The 20,931-nt window shown below is 40.8% G+C and overlaps 1 long non-coding RNA gene across 2 annotated transcripts; it reads left to right on the forward strand.

Annotated features, from left to right (window-relative positions):
• The first annotated feature begins 1,907 nt into the window (after positions 1-1,907).
• Positions 1,908-13,245, forward strand: LOC310879996. Of its 2 annotated transcripts, XR_014571320.1 has the most exons (4): positions 1,908-6,645; positions 7,076-10,046; positions 10,410-10,573; positions 11,326-13,245. It is a non-coding gene; the product is annotated as an uncharacterized lncRNA (long non-coding RNA). The 2 variants fall into 2 exon arrangements; XR_014571319.1 differs by having other exon boundaries at positions 7,076-10,573.
• Positions 13,246-20,931: the final 7,686 nt, after the last annotated feature.

Raw genomic sequence — 20,931 nt, forward strand, 5'->3', positions numbered from 1 at the left:
TTCCCATTACTAAAATATACGTAGGGAATGAAGACAATTATACTGCAATCACTGTGGGGCTATGAACTTGTTACAAAGTATACCCAGGAATCAGGCACATTTTTATATGTTGACAGCTGTACTTTAGCTTTCACACTGGCATATATCAGGAATCTCTCTCCTGAAATCAACAGAATTAGTGCAACTGGAAGTGAAGAGAGAAAAGCAGGCCAAGCAAGTTAGTATCTGTGTAGGAGGGAAAGCAGGATGAAAGCATCCTTTTGCTAACAACCATTGACTTGGTAAAATATGGTTTGCTTGAAATATATCTTGCTGGAGTAAGCACTGTCACATAGGTCCTGGATTTCAGCGGGTATATAATCTTACTTTCAGCGTGATGTATGTAAATCACTAAACAACCATGTATACCCACTCAGCCCCAGCCCAGTGCATTCAGTGGTATGCTGAGACCCTCCCTGGGGTGCTGTGCAACACAAGATAATATTTCCTGATGCTTTCCTTTCTCTTGGCTGTCATCTCTGGTTTCTTATTTTATGATTTTCAGGACAGGAGGTATATTTTCCTTCTGTGGTTGTGAAGTTTATAGCATAATGAAGCCATGGTGTGTGGCTTGAGATGCAAATAACTGATGACTACTTGGCAGCTAGATCTGTCCAGTTATACGGTTAAATGAGAGGACTTGTGCACACAGAGTAAATTGCTTTTCTGAAGGACGGTCTGGGAGCAATGTCCTTGGCCAAATGTTGAGCTACCAGGTTGGAGCATATTGCAACACTATTTTTTTGGACACTATTTTTTCAGTAAAGAGTGTCATTCCCTCACTTTGAATCTTTGTATATATTAGATGAAATAACATTCAAACAAAGCTTTATTAATTTAAATGAAAGTAATAAATCTCTTTATTGGAACATGACATAAAGAGTATATACGCTGTACTGTCTGTTGGCCCTGCGACTTGACTGCAGCTCTTTAGACAGGGCAAAAGGAAAAGCAAGTGAATAAAAACAGCCTTCCTGGTTAAATGCCCCTCTCCCAGCTTCACAGACAGGGCTGTACTTTACCAAAAGAAACCCTGATGACAAAATAGTGACTCATAATACTGGTTGTGAAATTTTTCTAGATAGTGCTTCTGCAAGCTTTTAAGGTGTAACCAAATCTGTGTGTTCTATTTATGCTGTGATGCGCTGATTTCTGTGTTTCATTTCTCTGTGACGGGAAGAAAATCCTCATTGCCGTCAAGAACATTTTTTCCTGGAAAATGTACGTGCTAACACAACAATATAAACAAGTGGCCTTGCTGGCTTCACAGCTGGCTTTTTCTGGTGCCTCGGACGATTGTGATCAAAGAGGATGTAAGAGAAAACTGGGATACTTGTCTCAATGTCTGGGGAGATGGCTTTTTTTTTTTTTAAATTAGGAATTACATCCTTATAGGCGTTGCTTATTTATGTGTTTTTGAAAAATTTCTTTGAGTTGCTTCTTAACCAGCCTAACTTTGAGAAACTTGTTCACCTGCTTGCCAGCTGCATGGGATATCTGTTGTAGTGACAAGTGCTCGCTTCCATGCTTTTGCAGATTAAAAAATTCATTGTGTGGTCATAACTCTCCTGTCTTGCAGTTGTCCTCCTCTGAAATATCTCCAACCTGTTCTTCCAGGTCTTCATCTTTGTGTAGGTGCATGGAGGTGATAAATGAGCTTCACCTGGAGGATGAACACAGCGCTGAAGCTGAACTCTTCAGTTTAAATATCAATGTTGCCAACGTGGCCTTCAGCAGGACTTCTCCCCTTGAGAATGGCTTTCCTCGGAGGCATTTTGATCATTGCTTGTCAGTAAGTGTCTATGAAAAGAGTCTTCAAAAGGTCCTTTATTCTACTTGAGCTGTACAATAATTAATTTTATTTCACATGATAGTTGTTTACTGTTCAATATCTTCAGTAAAGTTTCATTTCTAATTAATGTGCATACCAGGAGGTTTCTCTTTATCTCTCAGAAGATATGTACTCAGACAATCCTGTTCTAGTAAGAAGTGCGCAAGTGTATATGCAAAACAGAGAAGCCTCTGACTCTTATTAAATTTCTAGAGCAAGCCTTAGTGTTATAAGCTTTTGATCAGATACGATCTTTTCTCAAACTCAATCCAATATCCCTGGGTGGCAGCTATTTCTTTACTTTTTTTTTTTACCCTTCTTATTTTAGCTGGTAGTTTCTCATCAGTTTTCTCCTCTCGTTTCCTCCGTGTAGGAACTCAGGCACTGAGCAGTCGTGGTGCAGTTATGCTCTTAAATGTGAAATTGAGAAGGTGACAGTGCCAGCTTGGGGTAGTTTGCTCTGTCCTGGAGTTTGGGCTGCAAAATGTCTGTGCTGCCTCTGGCTAAGACAGACCTTAAGTGCATGCCCTGACTGAATATTGGAGAAACAAAGCCTTCCTGTTGTACGGGACAGCTCGCCCACCCTCATCCCCTCTCAAGAGGCTGCTGGTGTGCCCCAGCACAAAGTCCCTGCTCAGCTTGCACTGTTTGAATCCTAGGTGCTGTGCAGCGACTGCTTCAGGACAAAGAACAGCTGGGTACATATTTAAAAATGTAAATTCCCTCTCTGCAATTAATCTAATTAATGAAGGCATAAATGAGTAAAATAATTTTATAAACAAACTACTCTTCTCCAACTCATTATAATAAGCTTCTAGAGATGTCTTCAAAAGCCTTACCTTGCACCTCCACTGCCACATCATGTTTAGTGTACGTGCACAGTCTCACCAGAAGGATGTAATCTTGCACAACACTTTCTTTTCATTCAACAGTTCTGCACATAGCCAGCTGTGGTGTTTGATCCTCTGAACCAGGTGTTCAAAGGTCCTCGTGCAACTGGAGGGGCAAGCAGATGGGTAGATGCACGAGCTAAGTGCCCAGCTGCCATGGAAACTGATTGAAATTAGGAAATCAATTAAAAACAAAACCAGAAAAAAAAAGTGTTATCACTTCAGGAAACTCTTTGCTTGTCTACATCTTTTCATTCTCTATAGCTTCTTCCATCTTAGGCATGCAGATATTTTAAGTTTTAATTTGTTACCATGTATTAGCTCAACAAAAGGAGTTCTAAATTAACCTGAATTACCTTGCATTAGCTACAGGCTGAGTGTATGCATAAACATGGAAATCCAGCTGCTTTATGAGGAGTTGCTCTGGCACAATAGCTTACTCTTATGTCTAAACTCTCAGAAAATTTAGCCTTGAGGGCTGACTTTTCAAATGAGATATGAAAAAAATAAATCATTTTCAGGCCGGGAAACTAGGAATCTGTGTCCTGTCAATGGCGTAGCTGGACAATCTATAGAAAACTCTGGATAAAAAAATTTTCTATATTTTGCTGATTTGAAATAAAGTTGTCAGAATGTGCCTAATGCTAATCATACTTGGCTGAAAGCAGGCAGTGTTTGTCTCAATACCTGTCTGGATGTGGTGCCTGAAAGACATTGAGTCCCAGCTGAGTTTTTCACCTTTAAGTTCCCATCTGCTCCCCCTGCTCTGTCCCACTGTGTCCTGTGCTCTTCCACTTGTTCCTCGCACCCCTCAGTTGTGTTTTTTCTGTGCCTGTGGTCCCGCTGCTCAGCCCTGGAGCACCAAAATCAGGAGCAGCAGCAGCATGGTCTAAAGTATCTCCTGTGGGCAGATCAATAACCCTACCAGCATATATTTCTCTTTCAAACCAGCATTTTTAGGTTCATCAGTCCAGGAGCTGGAATGCTGGAAGGGCCCCGAAGGTGTTAAGAGGCCATACTCATTGCAGATCAGTGGCAATCAAATCCCGGCCAAAGTTCAACCTTTCAGCTTCTTTAACTGACATTTGGAATGGGATTTTCGGCCATCCTGAGAGATGAAGTTCCACTAAAAATCAATGGGACTTCTACAGTTCTAATGACTGAAACGCCTTCAGAAATCCCATCCTTGGGATTCTAAATTATCGTCTCATTTTCAGAAGTGCTTAGCAGCTTTGCCTAGGTTTTACTGCTGCTGGATATCACTTGGGTCTCTCTAAATCTCCCCCATTAATGATCTTAAGAGCTGTGGGAGCTGTGCTGAGACACCTGCAACTATGGCTGGCATTTGTGGATTTTTGGATTAATTTTTTAAAACACTTGCCAGAAAGCCATGGTGTTTTTAAATTTTTTTGAGATCTTCATAGAGATAAAGCCTTGTATTATTCTTGCATTCCCCTTTGTCAAGCATTCAATTCCCTATTCGATCTACAGGATCTAAATAAATGAGCATGTTTGCCTGTCTTACCCAATGTCTAATTAAATATGAAGATTACAGATGTACTTGAACTGAAAAATGAATGCTGATATATTTTCATTGAGATCTGGATTTATAATGAAATGATTTATTACTTTCAAATTAGAAGCATTAGAAGAAGTTACAGTGTTTGTACTTGTGATTGCAACAAACTGCTTATATTTGCATCTCATGTTTTTTATACAAACACCATCCCTCTTTTGTAGAAAATTGCTCTGAGATGATGATGTTGCCCTTCTGAGATTTTTTTCCCTATACCTTTTTAACTGAGTGCAATGCCTAGGGGAGAAGCTGAGCATTAATCTATTGCTTTTCTGGTTCCAGTAGCTGAACTCAATCTGAGGCTTGAAATGCCTTACTAAAAATAAGATTTGAGGTTGTTACAGCTGTTTTCTTGTCTATAGTTTTAATTTCTAATGAATTCTGTGAACTTGATTTAACATTAATATGAAGTTTGATATTTTTCCTTTCAAGAATATTTTTCAATTGCTCCTTAGGCTTAGAATATCTGTGGAAGCCCTAAGTGACGTTCGTCCCTCCCCAAAGTTGCTGATATGTGGACAGTAAAATGATAAACTTCTGCAGAAATCACTATTTATCTTCGTGGCAATGAGATCGCTTAGAATTATCCAATGAGCAAGTTGATGTGCTGTATTTCAAGACACAAGACTGTCTGAGGAGAAGGGCAGGAAGACACAAAACTTTATGGTAGTTCATAAAGGCAAAGGTATGTCACTGAGAAGGAGTAACGGAGAAAGGCTTCCAGGTGGTAAGCAGATGCATGTGTGGGGGTTCGTGCTCTGCAACTGGCATGGTTAAGCAGGGAGGCATTGCTCAGCCACGTTTCATGGAACCTAAAACAAGAAGATATTGAAGGAAAAAAAAAAAAAGGATACAGTGATGGGGGAAAAAAAATAATATTTTGTGATTCACCTGGTATGAGGATCCCAGAATAGCTGTGTGTGAACAGAGCGCGGTGGCAGGTGAAGTTTATTTCCTGGAGATGAAGCAGAATTGCAAAAGAGGAAGAGAGGGCTGTGCTGTGTGTTAGCAGGCAGAGCCCATGGTCAGAGTGTTTGGTGTTAGTATGAGTTTTTTTCCATTTTTCATCAGGATGAGACCTTGGGTGAACTACAAACTACAATCACTGGCACTAGAAGACTTTTCAGTCAGTTTTGTCTTGACTCATGCATGTTAGCTTCAGTACTGAGTAGATAACTGACAAATAAGTGAAAGCAAGAAAAAACTTGTTCATTTAGTTAATACCTATGTAAATAATATCATATATTAGTGTGGGGAAAAATGTCATTTTTGCTCTGGATTTACCGTAATCTGGCATAAGAATAATATGCAATATAAATGTGTTTATACCTTAGAGTATCTTGTTAAACCATTTAAACTTAACTAATGTTTAGCTGTTTTGAAACTTTAATTAGCATTTAACAAGAAAGCAACAGTATAGCCAATTAGACATCTAAGCAATAACACACACACTTCTATTTTCTAGCAATTAATTGATAACTAGTTTACCGTGGGCTAATAATTAAATGAGAAAACATTCTGAGCAAATTGAAAGCACTGATGCAAATGAGTTCTGCATTTATTCTTTTCAAATTCACTGACCACATTATCTAATCTGTCGGGAACAGAGAAATCCTGAATTATGCTAAATATATACTCAAGCTGACTAACCAACCCTTAAAGCAGCATTTGTCACTTTTTGGAAGCTTTAATTGCTCTGCTGAAGGGAAGTCCTAATGCAGCGCCAAGGCTTGGTGGTTAAATGTGGTGGGACCACCGGTATGAGGGCAGCTGGTGCTCTGTGCCCCCGTTGATCTGTTGCCTGGCTGGCGGATCAGCTCCTCTCTGCTTCTTCTGCTGGAGACAGCGACCCCAGGCACAAGCAGCAGGACGTGTGTGTGTGTCCTTCCCAAGAAGAAAAAAATCTCAACCGAGTCTGAAGACAAAGGGGTCACCGTTTCAGATACACTAGTGCTGGCAGCAGACAACTTCTGTGTTCTGCCAACTGAAAAATAAATGAAATGTTTGACAAAGAAGAATATGAGTTGGCAAAATCAGTTGGTACATTCTGTACATGAAAATTGAAGACATTTTTCTACTGAATGCAGCAGTGATCACGGGGAATAGCTCCATACAAACAGGAAGCATCCCCATCACTTGTATTTGAAGCAGAGCAATCTCCAGAACATGGAGGAGAAAGTCTCATTTTGTCTTCAAGTTCATCTATTTATGATATCTTCCTCATCTGGACAGGCAGTAAGGTGAAATTGCCTGAGGTCTATTAAGCTTTAAACACAAGCCATCTGTTCAAACAAAACGCTCCCCAAAAGGTAGTGTTTCCCAATACCACCATTACCCCTGAGCACTGCAAAACTGCTGTGTCAATATGCAGGGCATAAGCAAGGCCTGACTGTTTCGATTGCCTTTCCAGCACAGTGAAACTGGAAAATAATAAGGCGACACCAGGTATTTTAAAAGACTTAAAGAAATGAAGCAATGTTTTCAATTATTTATTGTTTTAAATATTTTAATTATTTATTTTAGTATAATTTATTTAGATAATTGTCTTATCTAAATTAGGAGGTGCTGTTTTACTAGTGTGAAATCAGTACCTGGGACCTCATGGCAGTACTTCAGTAAGTATTGTGTAATATAATAACTTGTGTTCAAATTTTAATGTGCTGTGTTTTCACCCATGAGTGCAGATTAGCAGATTATGAAGAATTAAAAACATTTGTTGTGTTTGGTTCCTTACTGAAGACTCGAATCCTACTTCGCATGTATGCACAGCCTTAGGAAAGGAGCGGGTGGCAGACCCTGAGAACAAACCCTAGAAGCATCCATCAGAGCTGCAGCTCCTGTGAGCGAAGGTCACTGCTGTCCCCACCAGGTAACCTCCCCGGGGGGCAAGCACCCCATTTCAGGCTGCTCTGCTCCTCGAGACCCCATCCACTCTTTGCTTTATGGACTCTCCTGACTGCTATAACTGTAATTTCTCTAGATGGATTTTTGTCAAGTCATTTATAGACAAGATGAGTAATGACATGTCACTTCCTTCTTTATTTAAAAAGTAGTATTTACCAGTATCCGCAGCAAGAGTTTCCTATTTGAAGCAGTCTCTCGAATTCTTTCTGAGCTGAGAAACAGATAATACTGAATGTAACAGACATTTTGGGATATTTCATGTCAAAGAAATATGGTAGAATTACAGAATAAGTATTGATTCACATTTATCACTGTTTCATAACATTTTTTTATTAAACTTTATTTAATCCTTGCTTTCCAACTCATTACTTTGTCTCTGGTTGTGACAGACTTTTATGATTTATTATGACCTCTTAATAGATACACATTTTGAGTTACAGAAAGGTAGAGCCATATTAGTTCTTTCAATCTTCTCTAGTGCCAATATAGGATTACTTTGGGAAATGCTTGCTTAAAATGCTTCCAAAAGCTTTTTTCTAGTTTGAAATAACTCCCGTGGTGGGGTGTACAGCAACTCAACTATCATTTGAAGAAGAGGTTTCTGTAAGGGAGCTCAGGTACTCAGACTTTCCTCTTACTCTGGAGCATCATATGCCTCGGTGTCGGAGCATCTTCTGCCTTAGAATTGGGGGTTACGGACTTGTAATGTTCAGAAATAAGGGCAAAGCAGACCTTATCCTCACAAACTTTCATTCCCAACAGCTGTTGCTAACACAAATATCTCCACATCATATATATGCAGCTATAATTTGAAATTATAAGTAGTGCCTAAATTTACTGGTATTTACTGCACAGACATAAATAGAGATAAAATTAACTGGAAAATAAAATAGAAGGAGGTTTATATCTCATGTAGATGTCAGTGCTAACTTGAATTTATTTTGGTCTGATTAAGTATTGCATATAATTATTCATCAAACTATATATTCAGCAAAAACAGTCTGATTTAGTAACTAGAAGAAAAATATTGAAAAATATAAATGTTATTTATTAAATAGGAAATAATCTTAAGAAGTCATCAAAAGAGTTGCTGTCTGTAGTAAGTTTAAAAAAAAATTAAAAAAAAATCTGACATAACTATCCTGGATGCTTTGGGTAAAAAGATAATTATTCTTTTATGGGCAGACTGGAAGTTCTGAAATTTGGAGACATGGTGAATTGCCATAATGATCACATAAGGAATATAACTGTTTTATTTGTGGAGTTTCTAGACTTTTTAACTTTTATTTATATGTCGTAACTCATTTACTTGTGATTAGTTCAGATCTCCCTTCAGAGCAGTTGAGTGGCTGCTGTGACTGCCGCATGCGTGGCTATCTGGAGCGCAGCTTCACAGGGCTGGCGTCTGGGGGCTCCCAGTCTGCGTGCTGCAAATGAGCACAAAACACCCACTTTGATACTGATGGCTTCTGGCTAGTGCTATTTCATAGTGGGCTTGATTTGATCTGTCTTTGTAAAGCTGTAGTTGCTCTTAAAAATCCCCAAAGCTGACGGATCTTCAGAATCCCCAAGAACCACCTTTTGATCCTCTGGAGTTTCATCTGGTCCCGTTTGAAATCAAGGACAAGGAAGGCTTTGTGCAAGCTCCTGTTAAGAGCAAGATACTACAAGTGTCCCGGAGTAAGTGGCAGCGCTCGGCAGCTTGAAGCCAATCGACAGAGAGCTCGCAGTGATTAATGGGCCCCAGTCTGCCCCGAGCCCCCAGCGTACCCTTGAGTGAAAGCAGGAAATTACTGCCGCCTTTCCTATGGAGTAATCTTCTTTAGCTCTTCATCTGTAAGCCTGCTTTGAGAGGAAGGGTGTTGTGCATCCTTTGCAGGAGTCTCTAATTGAAAGATGTTTTTCTGGCAGAAAGGCAAATTCAAGGAAAAAAAAAAACCAAACCTCTAGGTGGGCAAACTGAACTCTGTGGCTTAAGTTTAGAAAACAGATATTTATTTGGAATTTTTGAACCTGCAGAAAAAAAACCTTCAGGAAAAATAGCACAGAGAAATACACATGTGGCAGTGTGATTTGCAGGCTGCCAACATAATCATCTCGTTTAATCAGTGGGATGATAATATGAGTGTCAGCTGAATACTCTCTGAATGCTGGCCACGTTGTGGTAAGCTGCCTTTTGTGAACCAACAGTAGTTTGATCGTCAGCATGCTTGGCTTTGAGCCCTCAGCTCCCGGTGAATTACAGCACCTCACTGTCAGTGACAAAGACCTAGAAGACATTCATATTTTATACTCTCATAACAGTAGGATGTCTGAGAAATGCACTGACTAAAGGAGTTATCAGACGATCAGCATCATTTAAGACCCCTTTATGCCCTGGGAATATCATTAAAGTAGTTTAGTGCAATAGAGAAACTCTTTTCTGATGGGGACAAAGAGCGTGTTCTGAACACTGAGGTTTACAACTAAAACATTTTCTAATCAAATGGCCATTTTACACTCCTTAATTTAAGCAAATTTAACCAAAACTCCCTTTAGTGCTTGAAGGCTTTCTATACCCTTTCTTCTATTCCATTACCAAAGTTTACAGGCCGTGCAGCGTTCTTTCAGAGAAATACCTGAGCCGTGTTTCCCTGGCAGCATCCTGCTCTCACTGTGTGCTGTCTCGAGCTCCTCCAGCCTCTCCTGGCTCTGCTCCTGCCCTCTGCATCTCCTGAGTGCTGGTGTGGAGCACTCATGCAAAGCTGCCTTTTAGATGCAACTTCACACGTCTCTCCCTGTTGAGGACTACTCCATGGGTCCTGAGGTTTGCTTTTTCCTCATCAGTTGCTTCCTCGTTTTGTCCGACTGCTACAACTTTCTCTCTCTTTCTCTCTTTTTTGCATTTACACTATGTGAAGCCCGATACCTGGCTGTAAGCTGAGAAAGCAACACGCTACCTGATGTTTGCAATCAATGTGTCTGTGCTTTTCTTTTGGGTGGATCAGTGGGTAACTCAGATTTTTGCTCTATACTAAGCCTAGACATTTTCCAAGATTCTCTGAAAATATTGATTAACCTTTTTGTTTGTGAGGCTATGGCTGTGAAATGCTGGTGTGGGTTTTTCTTTTTTTATCATTGTTTTTATTATTATTATTTTATAAGCTTCTCTGTGTTTTCCTGGAACCAGGCCAGCCTGGAAGCTAACAGTGAGATGAACTTTGCTATGTCAACATTAACCCTGAGATCTGCATACTGGATAGAAACCACTTTGTACATTTGCATCTATTTTCTGTTTTTCATCACTATTCAAACATTCCAGCAGATTCTGCATTTCAACAAGTAATGTCTGAGGTATGTATGTACTCATAGCTATTCTTATAGGAATGCTTCATGAATTTGTCACTTTATGTTGAAAGAATGAAGCAAACTTGCCGCAGCCCCGGGAGGGCTCATTGGATGTCTCATGTTTGCAGAATTGCTCCTCTTGCACATGGGAATCGTCTCCACTGGTCACTCCAGCATCTCTTACCACTTGCCAGGATTTCTCCTTTTCTTCCAGCAGGGTGCATTGCAGTAGTACTGATTGCAGCAGTGCTGTTTCCTTGCAGTAGGTTTCCTTGATGCTAACCCCGCTTTTTCATTTTTGTGCATAAACAGTGTGGTTTTGTTTCTGTTTTGTAGTGGATTGTTTTCAGGAAAATAATTACTACACATGTAAAGACCAGGCGGATCCTCCTTTCTATAAGATATGCAAAGCATAATCTCCAGCTGAGATGCAATTAGCTAAAGCCTCTGCTGTCTCAGACAAAAGGGGCTCTCAGCCCACCTGTGGAACACGTTCCTGGTGGAGCAGCAGCGCCGTGCCAGAGGTGGGAGGGCTGCCCCCTGCACTGCTGCTGGGGACGAGGGGACAGCGAGGGGGCTTCTCCTGGGTACTGCTCCGCTGCCCCTGGCTGCACCAGCAGCTGCTAGGTTGACTATTTGCAAACCTAATGGTATTCCGAATGCCGCCAGTGGCTTTTTACATTTAGGAAAAGAAAAATGCTTTTCTGGTTCTTGTGACAAATTTGCATGCTAACAAAGTATTTTGTGTAACTTTCCAGTTTCTACATAAGCAGATACCCAGGGATGCCGTGTTTTACAGGAGTTCAGTTGTCTGCCTTAATCAGCGTCTTGGAATACCTCATCTCATGCAGCAGTCACGGAAGATGAAAGCAGGAGGAGCTGATCCTGTTGCGAGAGGTGTTTTGAAATCCGGTGTTTTGGCACCTGTTCGCATCTCTGTCTTGATAGATGATTATCTTCTAAGAAAAATTTCCTGGGGTGGAAGCCATTCCCAGTTCTCCCTACATCAGTAATTCTCTATAAGAGGCTAAAATATCACCCTGATTTTAGGTTGTCTGACTCCCCCCACCCCCCAAATATTTGCAAATCTGTAACCAGACAGGGTATGAATGTTTTACTTGGTAAAGCAGCATTTGTTGTCCTTGGCTTGTGAGTGAATCTCCATTGTGTCAAGGAATCCCTGGGTGGGAATAGCACTGGTTCTGAATTGCTTGAACAAAGCCCATGTTGTGCGCTTTGTTTCTCATACTCAGTGCCCGTGCATGGGATCTGAAGGCATATGCAAATAAAAAATGCAATTAAGATCAGAGAGTTTGCAGCTGTTAAACAATTTAATCCTATAGCTTAGAAAACCCATGGCATAGCAAAGTCCGTGATAAAATATAGCTATTATGGCCTTTAAATCAAAGATTCCTGACAGTCTAGTAATGGGCTATCGTGCTCCCAGTGGCAGCCGTTTGCAGCGGCAGCAGCCAGGCACTGCCTGTCGCTGACCCGGGCCGGTGTGCAGACGGGTTCCTCGGAGGCAGCATACAGAGCAGGAGGAACGGGCACGCCAGTAAAGATGCTGGACTTCCACAAAAAGCTGAGGATGCAGAGCCTTGAACGGGGTAGTTGCAGGCAATGACATTGCAAACGCGTCGGGTAACAGCTGATGGCTGTGAGGGCTTTTTGCTTTGTAATTGGATGGGACTTAAGTGTTTGTTCTTGCTGTGTTGAATATTTCAATAAACATCCTCACTCTCCAGAATGGAGGGGGTCAAGGTCAGCTACTCCAGGAGATGTCATTAATAACTGTTTTTGTAGATTTTCTTGTGCTTTAAAGGCTTCAGAAGAGCCTGCATCTTAGGTATTCTGGCCCGGACCTTAGGAGCTGCTTTAATGCTGTGTACAGGGAAATTATCTGTGTGCTGGACTGATACATGTAGTCAGGTGCTCTGCCAGGCTGAGGCCAACAGGAGCCAGACAGGGATAAGCCTCCATTTTTCTGTCACCTTTTATGTTGTTTTTATCAGCTTCCAAAGTGAATCTCAGTGAAAATCTCCTGAATCTCCCCTGGCTAGCACAAACATATATTTATCCCGAGTTCCTGAGAATGTTTCTGCGTTGTTCACTTAAGAGCCTTATACGAGATGCTTTTCTTCACTCCAAGGGTGCAATGAATTTCCAAAGGGTGGATTTTTAATGTGACTTACAGATTTGTTTGCCCCATCCACATTTTTTGGTATGTTGCTTACCTATGTATTTAGAAATGTGTAATTATGTGCACTGTGGTACCTGTGCAGTTCCTAGAACTTGCTCACGCTAATCACACTGAACTGTCCTTTGGTAATTGCTTTGCAAATTTTGGTGCACGATAAATTTTACTTTATGCAAACAGCCTTGGGAAATCCTTCACCAGTCTTTGAAGTCTAACTCATGCTCACACCCTGGGCTTCCCGTCCCCACCCCACATGTTTCTGCCCTGCTTGTGCTGCTTGGTTCCCAGTACAACCTCCAGTGTCCCCCTGAGCACCAGCTTGCAGGGGCAGGGGGCTGTTAATGAAGCACAGGAGTCTACATGCAAAGGAAGGGTGATGCACCCACCTAACCCTGCGAACTTGCATTTGCACAAAGCAAAGCCTCTGTGTGAAAGGATGCTCTGGGGCTGCAAAGCAGGGGGTGCTTGGGAATGGCTGTGTGCAGCGGTGGAGCAGGCAACATCTGCAGCTGGCGTGTTTCACAGGTCAGCTTTGGAAAGCCTTCTAAGCAAAACTGTTCACTCCATTTACATTGTACTTCTATTTCAAACAGTTCATTTAAAGTGACGTCAGGCATACATCAAGCAAATTGCTTAGAAGAACAAAACTGTCAGACAACTATAAATTAAAGCGAGTTATATCAGAGTTTATGGTTTCTTCAACTTGTAATATACCTTGCAGCTTTAGCATAGTAGTTGGTCTCATAGTAAGACAGCAGTTGACAGGATTATATTTTATTTTAAGAAGTATATATATTAAGAATTCTATTTGCTGCTTTCTTCTTCTTGTCCTTCAGTTTATGTCTTGGAAACAAATGGATATGAAACTTGGCCTTCCTTGTATCTCACTTGGCTCCCCTGCCATTCACTCATTCTTTCCATTTTCCTGTCCACGTTATGGCACCCAGCAGAGAACTGCTGGTCCTTTACCACTGCCACTTCATAACTGACAGTTGGAGGTCAAGAGTGTGGGCTCTGACGGTACCACTGGGAACACCAGGCCAAGCCTCTTGGTGCAGGAACTAATCATGGACGGTCATTTCATGGACAAAAAGAAAAAAAACCAAACAAAAAACAACGATCAGCTCAGACTTATTGGAGTTTATCTGATACTTCTTCACACAGTGATACAAAAAGAGTTGAATTGAAAGCTGCTTTACATCAAGCCCCCCAGGCTGCCGTGGCGTTCCTTGGGGTGGTGGCTGGAGCACAGCAGTGGGGCTGGGAGCTCCCTGCAGCCTCAGGTGCTCCCAAATCCAGGCTGACACTGGAGCATCGCCACAGGCACCCACCGGCCACCAGCGTCTGGCAGTTTGTAACTAACCCAGAGCTTTGCTCGCTGCTGTACTGCTGCAGCCTGCCTCTGCGTGGAGCCGTGATGGTGGCACTGGTATGGTGCGATAATATAGAGATACATTCTTATAGATTTTTATTTTATGTATGTATTATATATAGTTCTTGTTTGGACTGAAAAATCGGCAAGCCCTGTATTGGATATGAATATAGCTTTTAGGATATAGCACGATGCAGCCCTGATATTAAATGTGTATCCCATGGTGTCCCCCAGTATAAAAAATATTTGCTCACACAGTCCTGTAGTCCTATGAGAAAATGCCCTGCAGAATATTCTGAATGATTCCATGCACTCAGGCTTCTGAATATAGATTTTTTTCTCTTTTATTTATTACTTTTTTCTTGTTCTTGAATCATGCTTGCGGTGGTCCTTCAATTACAGACTGTGGAGGTCACTAGAACATGATTAAAAATGATAAATAAAAGATATTGTGGAGAAAAAAAAAAATCAATATAACACTGACTGAAAATATAGTGAAGGTGTAATACTGTGCCCTTGTGCTTGCAAGTTGTTATTGGCCAGCACCCTAGTGAAATCTCTTTCCTGCTGTAATTGTCTCCTTGGGTGGTGCCCATAATGGATTATTCCTGGGTTTTCTTGATAATGTTTTAAACAACTATCATTAAATTTCCAGAGGGTTAGAAATAAAAAGGCCTAAATTTCTGAGATGTTATATGTCTTCTATGATAGGCTATGAGCTGTGGTAAATAACACATGGTTTAGGTGCTTACCCAATTTGCAGTGCAGGAATCACTGTCGTACCCCCAGAAATGTATGTGAACTTCTAATATTGTTTCCTGCAGGAAATGCGTAGATGCTCAAAACATTTCTGGGACTGAAAGTGTCACTTCTTAAAAATTGAAGCAGTTCTGATCACTTTTATGATTTTTTGTCAGGGTTGTTTCTGAAGTTTTACTCATGTTTGGTGAATTTGGTTTTGTTTGTTTTGAAACAACTTTTTCTTTTGTAAATTTGAATTAATAACAGTTATAAAAATAGATTAAAGGTTCAAGAAATTCTCAAAATTTCTTGAGAGAAAGAATGCATTGTGCCTCATTTATTTGCAACGCTCCCTTACTTTTGCAGGGTGGACAGCTGGGATGACACAAAAGTCCTGTTCTTGCCAACACCTGGAGGACCTGACAATGGCTAAGCTGAACTAGATCCTGCTGTATCTGAAGCATGTGGAGCCATAGCTAATATTTGTCCGGTCCTCCCATACAGCCCAGACCAGGGTAAGTCAAATTTTCCCACTCAGGCGATTCAGGCCCGGTTTGGGACCAGCCCTGCTGCCCGCAGGCGGCCCTCTCCCTCCTGTGTGCTAGGCCGGGCCCTGGCGGCGGGCAGCGGAGGGCAGCTGAGGGGTGCACCCAGAGCAAGTGCCACAAAATGGAGGCACAGGGAGGCCCCTCATCTCTGTCCGAGTTCCCAAGCAGCGTTGTAATAAGAACAAGCAGCAGCACAAGAGCAGCTAGTTCTTTGTCTTTGCTATTAGCCTGGCTCTGACATTCGGCTGTTCCCCAGAGCGGTGGTCCCCAAGTGAAGCTGCAGCAGATAGGACATTGTTTAACGGTGTTCACAGTTTGTGAATTGATCGAAAGAATCGGACAGAACCTGTTCCTTTACCCTGAGGGCTGCCCAGCTCTGCTGTTAGCAAGGAGCTGAGCTCTCCTAAGCGCCGCCTTGCTGCTTGGTACAAACAGAAGTGCTGCTGATGAATTAACAGCAGTGCTTTCCCTGACTGCTCTTACTCGTGAGGATATTTCCTTAGAAACTCAACAGTAAATCATTATTTGTGCATTCAGAAGTGGGAGAGACAAGCTCATATACATTCCTTATGTGCGGAGGGATCTGTCCAGGTACTCGCGTGCTCCCTCCATTACTGTAATACGTGCTTTATTTCACCAGCTTGTGCATCTCACAGAGAAACGGACCTATCAATTTATCTGGTCATTTATAGTTCTCCTTCCATTTCTGTGTTATCTACTGTATTTCAACCATTTACGTACTGCACTAAAACCTTTTTTTTTTGTTCAGAAAATATTTTTGGTATATCCTTAAAACGTAAATTGCAGCCGATATAGAAGAACAACCTTCTCGGTAAACTTTCTCAGCCAGGAGTAAAAATATCTTTTTCAGATGAGCTTTTTTTTTTTTTTAAGCATCTTAGGGTAACTACCATCAGCAAAACCTGCAGTTATAGCAGGTCCTTGATAGGCCTGCATGTGAGGGTTACACAGCTTTTCATCCCCAGCCAGATGCCCCTGGCTGTTCCCCGTCTGGGCAGGGCCTGGCATTTCTGGGTCAGCAGCAGAGCGCTGCAGCCTCGGCTTCAGGCGGTCAGACCCGCTCCTGTGCTGTTAGGTTGGCCCTTGAAGTTTCGCATTCCAAATTTTTCCAGTACCGCCTCAGCATTATGCTGAGACTTGTCTCACTCCTGAGACAGGAAGAATTACAGAAAAGCTTCCAGAAGTTGAGCAAAAGATGTACAAAACTAGGGTCAAAGGGGTTCTAGTGAAAAAGTAGGAGCCGAAAACATTTGGGTCCTTAAACACAGCCTCGAGAGGAGAAAAATGCTCTGCCTAAACTTTGTTTTCTGTCTAGAATGTGCAGCCCTTAAGATGTTGTCTTTTCTGCAGCTCTGAATTATGAATGGTCTTCGCTTTTTCTACCTTGCAATTCAACAAAAAAAAAAAAACAGAAGAGTAGAGGGTGAGTGAGAAATCCCAATGGAAACGGGTAGAATTGTAGCATGTTTTCAAAAAAAACCAATGCCAACAAAAAACAAACCAACAAAAAAACACATTACAGTAAGCATATTTCTCTTGCGTTCATTAAGCTGTTTCTAATGAGACCAGCCACTGGCACAGTGCCTGTAGACAGGAGGGCTGCCTACCCTGGCCTTTAAGGGCCGGGCTGGTTCCCCGTGCCCCCATGTAGCACGCTGTTGCACGTGAACATGTGGATGCAGCACAAGTCCACCGAAGCGTTGTGCTTTGTTATGCTCTTTGGAGAGCTGTGCTGGAGAGAATTCACTGAAGGAAAGTCAACGTAAGCTTCTTACCCTTAAAAAAGGCATCCTTCATGATAGGAATGAAATCAGTGTTAGCCTTCTGTCTTTTGCTTTAAGCTCTCCTGCCTGCTGCTGAATACCTCCAGGATAAAAGATGTGTTTAAGATGAAGCAGAGAGAAGCAGTACATAAAAAGCATTAAAACTCACAAAGCTCAGCAAGAGGCAAGGGATCTTTTACCCCATTCAAAGTGTTTCACTAAGTGAAAAAGTGACAAACTTCTGGTTCATTCCGGCGCCGTCCCTAATGAGATTGCCAAATGGGCTGGAGCGTTCATGAGCCAGTCAGCTGGATCAATTTGTGTTTGGCTGCTTCGTAAAACGCAGTGACAATAAACTTGCTGTTACAGAGACAATTCCCAGGGAAGCTATTTAAAAATTGCAGGCTCTGTTCAGAGTGCCCAGCTTTACGCTAGAGGAAGTCCTTTGACTTCCATGGAGCTGCTTGTGCTTTCCCCTGTTGTAAATCTGAGGAGGCTACAGGATTTTCCCTGGCTGTGGGATTGTTGCCACTTCACCTTTGGGCAGAAACTCCGTTAAACAGCAGATACAGGACGGACAGTGGGAGTGGTAAAATGCACAAAGACACTTTCACCCATAAGCATGCTTGCTTGTCTTTCTGCCACCTTGTTATTTCAAACCTGGTGTTTACAATTATTCCCATAGCATCCACCAGACTGCATGAAAACTGAGCTAAAAAATGCAACATATGATGAGGTGCACACCATGGAAAATGCTGAATGTAGTAGCAGCTTGGGTAAAATACAGAGGCGTGCCCAGGTAACAGTTTTTTCTTTTCTGAGTGTATAAAAGCCCGAAACGATCTGTTTCCTAGTGATTCTCCAGGAAGGCAAACCAAAGGCTGCCTGTCGTCTTTGCATCCCTGATTAGGTCTGCTAGAAAGCAATTATGGCTGATATAAAGTGGCAGGGAGAGATTGTTTTTGTTTTTTGACGGTAAATAGGTAAAATAAGGGCTAAAGAAATACAATATCTAATTATTCAATTTTTGTGTGCAGTGAAGTTTAAAGCATTTTGCGACTTTCTGGACTGGCATTGTCAGCTACTTCTTTCTGAGACAAAATGAAATGTAGATTTCTAATGCTGCTTTGGTTCATGTGAAACTAGTAAGTTGTTAACGTTCGTACTGGGTCTGGAAATGAAGCCAGTAAGCTGGCCATCAGCCAGGAGCTGTATCCAAACATAATGAGTGTTACAGGAGAAAACCCTAGAACTGCAGGAAATGGGGAAAGGTTAGAAATGGTCACCATAGTAATAGAATGTACTTAGGCTTTAATTGAAATAAAACTTGTATTAAACTAAGGGAAATTTCTCAGTCTCTTATGCTAATATTTAACTAGAGAAATGGATTTGTTCAGAAATGTGTGTAATTCAGATCCCTCTGACAACCTTTTGCTTCTCTTTCAAAGCTGACTGTTTCAAAAGCTTTAAAAATTGTGTTTAATATAATGCTTTTCGAGTAAAAGTTTTCCACAGATGTAAAAAAGACATATGTGAGGCCATCCAATTTTAAGTAGAACAAGTATTAACACTCTGCTTGTGAATGTTTTATGTGAAAATACATGGAGTTAATTTTTAAAAGTGGTAGCCTGGGAAGAGGTTCCTGCTAGGTGACCGCTATGAGAATGTTGGCTACTGTGCATAAGAGTAAGTATAGCTGTTTTACCAGTTTATTCAAGGTTTTAATATGACAATGAAAGTTTTAAATTATAGAAGGTTCTTTTGTGGTGTCTTAAGACTACATGTATTGTTCGTAATGTTTAAAATTTTCCTGTTTTTGGCAGGAAAGTTCTCACTAGTTAAAGACTAATACAGGATATATGGAATGTCTTTTTTTATTTTTTTTAATTCAGTGCAATTCAGATGGAAATTAACTCATCAGTTAATTTCTGCTCTCTGTGGGAGATATGGCATTTCCTTCTTACTGAACATTTTGGTGTTTTTAGTCAATTTTGATCTTTCTGGTATCTGGGAAGAGTTGGTCCTAGGAAGAGGTGCTCTGCACCTTGCTGATTATAAATTAAACATGAAAGATTAAGTATACAACTTCTGTAGGTGGTTCTTACATGTTACAGATTTGATATAATTTTAATATTTACTGTGTATTATCTGGAAGTGGATATATATGACATCTTGCAAAATTGATCACTTTTTATGGCCCCTCCTGAAATGTCAGTATGTCTTCTCCAAGTACCACTTTATCATTACTTCATACATTTTTAAAATCAAAAGGAATTGCTGTGATAATACAGTCAGATCTCGTGCATAATACAAGCCATATGATGCCTCTACATTTCATCACCTTTTTTTCCTGGTGCTGTAGCGTATAGAATGACAGAATCCTGGAATGGCTTGGCTCGGAAGGGACCTTAAAGACCACCTAGTTCCACCCCCCTGCCGTGACTCAGCTCAGTGAGTAGGTTTCAGTTTTTTGCATTTTTGCCATGGTGTGTTATCATGGCTATTTCTGTCCCATGCTCAGCTGAGGTCACTGCTCAGATGTTTGATATTTACCGGTGTTTTTGACACCAAAGGGCTCTGATCATCCAAAGCACTGAACTATTTGCTTAACTTCTGTTCCAAGAGCAGTCCTATTGACATCAATGTATGAATTTAAGCTTATAATTAAGTGCATGGAGTCAAAGGTAAGCAATCAAATATGTCATAAATGGTGAACAATTACTCAAGAATTAATCATGGTTCAATAAAATCATGGTAAAAAAAGATCTGCATATAACTACTCATTTTAATCATGGTCTAAGGTATAAAGCAGTTTTTTCTTTTCTCTGTCCCATAAGGAAAAGTCCATTCTGTTTTTCCACTTTGTATAAAAATAAATGTAGTTCTTCACTGGCTTGATAAGAATGAAATTATAATTCAATTTTCCTTAGACTTTCTCTGTGCTATGCTATAGGTGTATAGGTGTAAAACTCATAGCTATTTGGTTTACATTTATACCTCTCACATTGCCTATTGCCTTCTGGAATTGTTTTACTGGAGTGTGTCTGTTGGTGTGCAATTATTCAGACCTGTTCCAATCTGAAGAGGGGAAAAGGTAGAAAATTCCTGTGAAGTGTATGATCAGATGTAATTTTCTTTTTGCAGAACTCCAGCAAAAAAGGAAACTCTGCATGTTCCAATATTTCCATTATCTTAGAAGATCACTCTCTAGTGGCAGTTGTCAAATAAATTGTTAAAAGTATAGTGATATTCTACATCTGATTTTGATTCTTTTTCAACACAATTTACTGCTTATTTCCCCCGTATTTTACTCTCACTTGCAAGACTTAGTGGAACAATTTTTTTCTTAAATAATAGTTGAATTGTCTATGATGTGTGTGTCAAAGAAAATGAAAGCTATAGGGAAAGTTTTGATCTCAAGAGCTACCTTCACTCACTGGGATTACCTCCTGGCATGTGCTACTTATGTAGAGAAGACATAGCTCATAATATATCCTGAGAGCCTTTCAGGTGGGCAGTTTTCTGAAGATGAGCAGAATCAGGGAATATCAAGAAGAAATGCTCTGAGCCATTGCTTTGAACTCATTGATCTCAGATTCCATTTCATTATTTTATTAATTGTTATTAATTATTTTATTAATTGTTATTAATGTGGTCTTCCATTAATACTCAACTTTCTCATAACAACTTTCTTGCAAGGATAACTTCTTGTTTTTACA

The sequence above is a fragment of the Anser anser genome (genome assembly GCF_964211835.1).
Source record: "Anser anser genome assembly, chromosome: 12".
Taxonomy (NCBI): Eukaryota; Metazoa; Chordata; class Aves; order Anseriformes; family Anatidae; genus Anser; species Anser anser.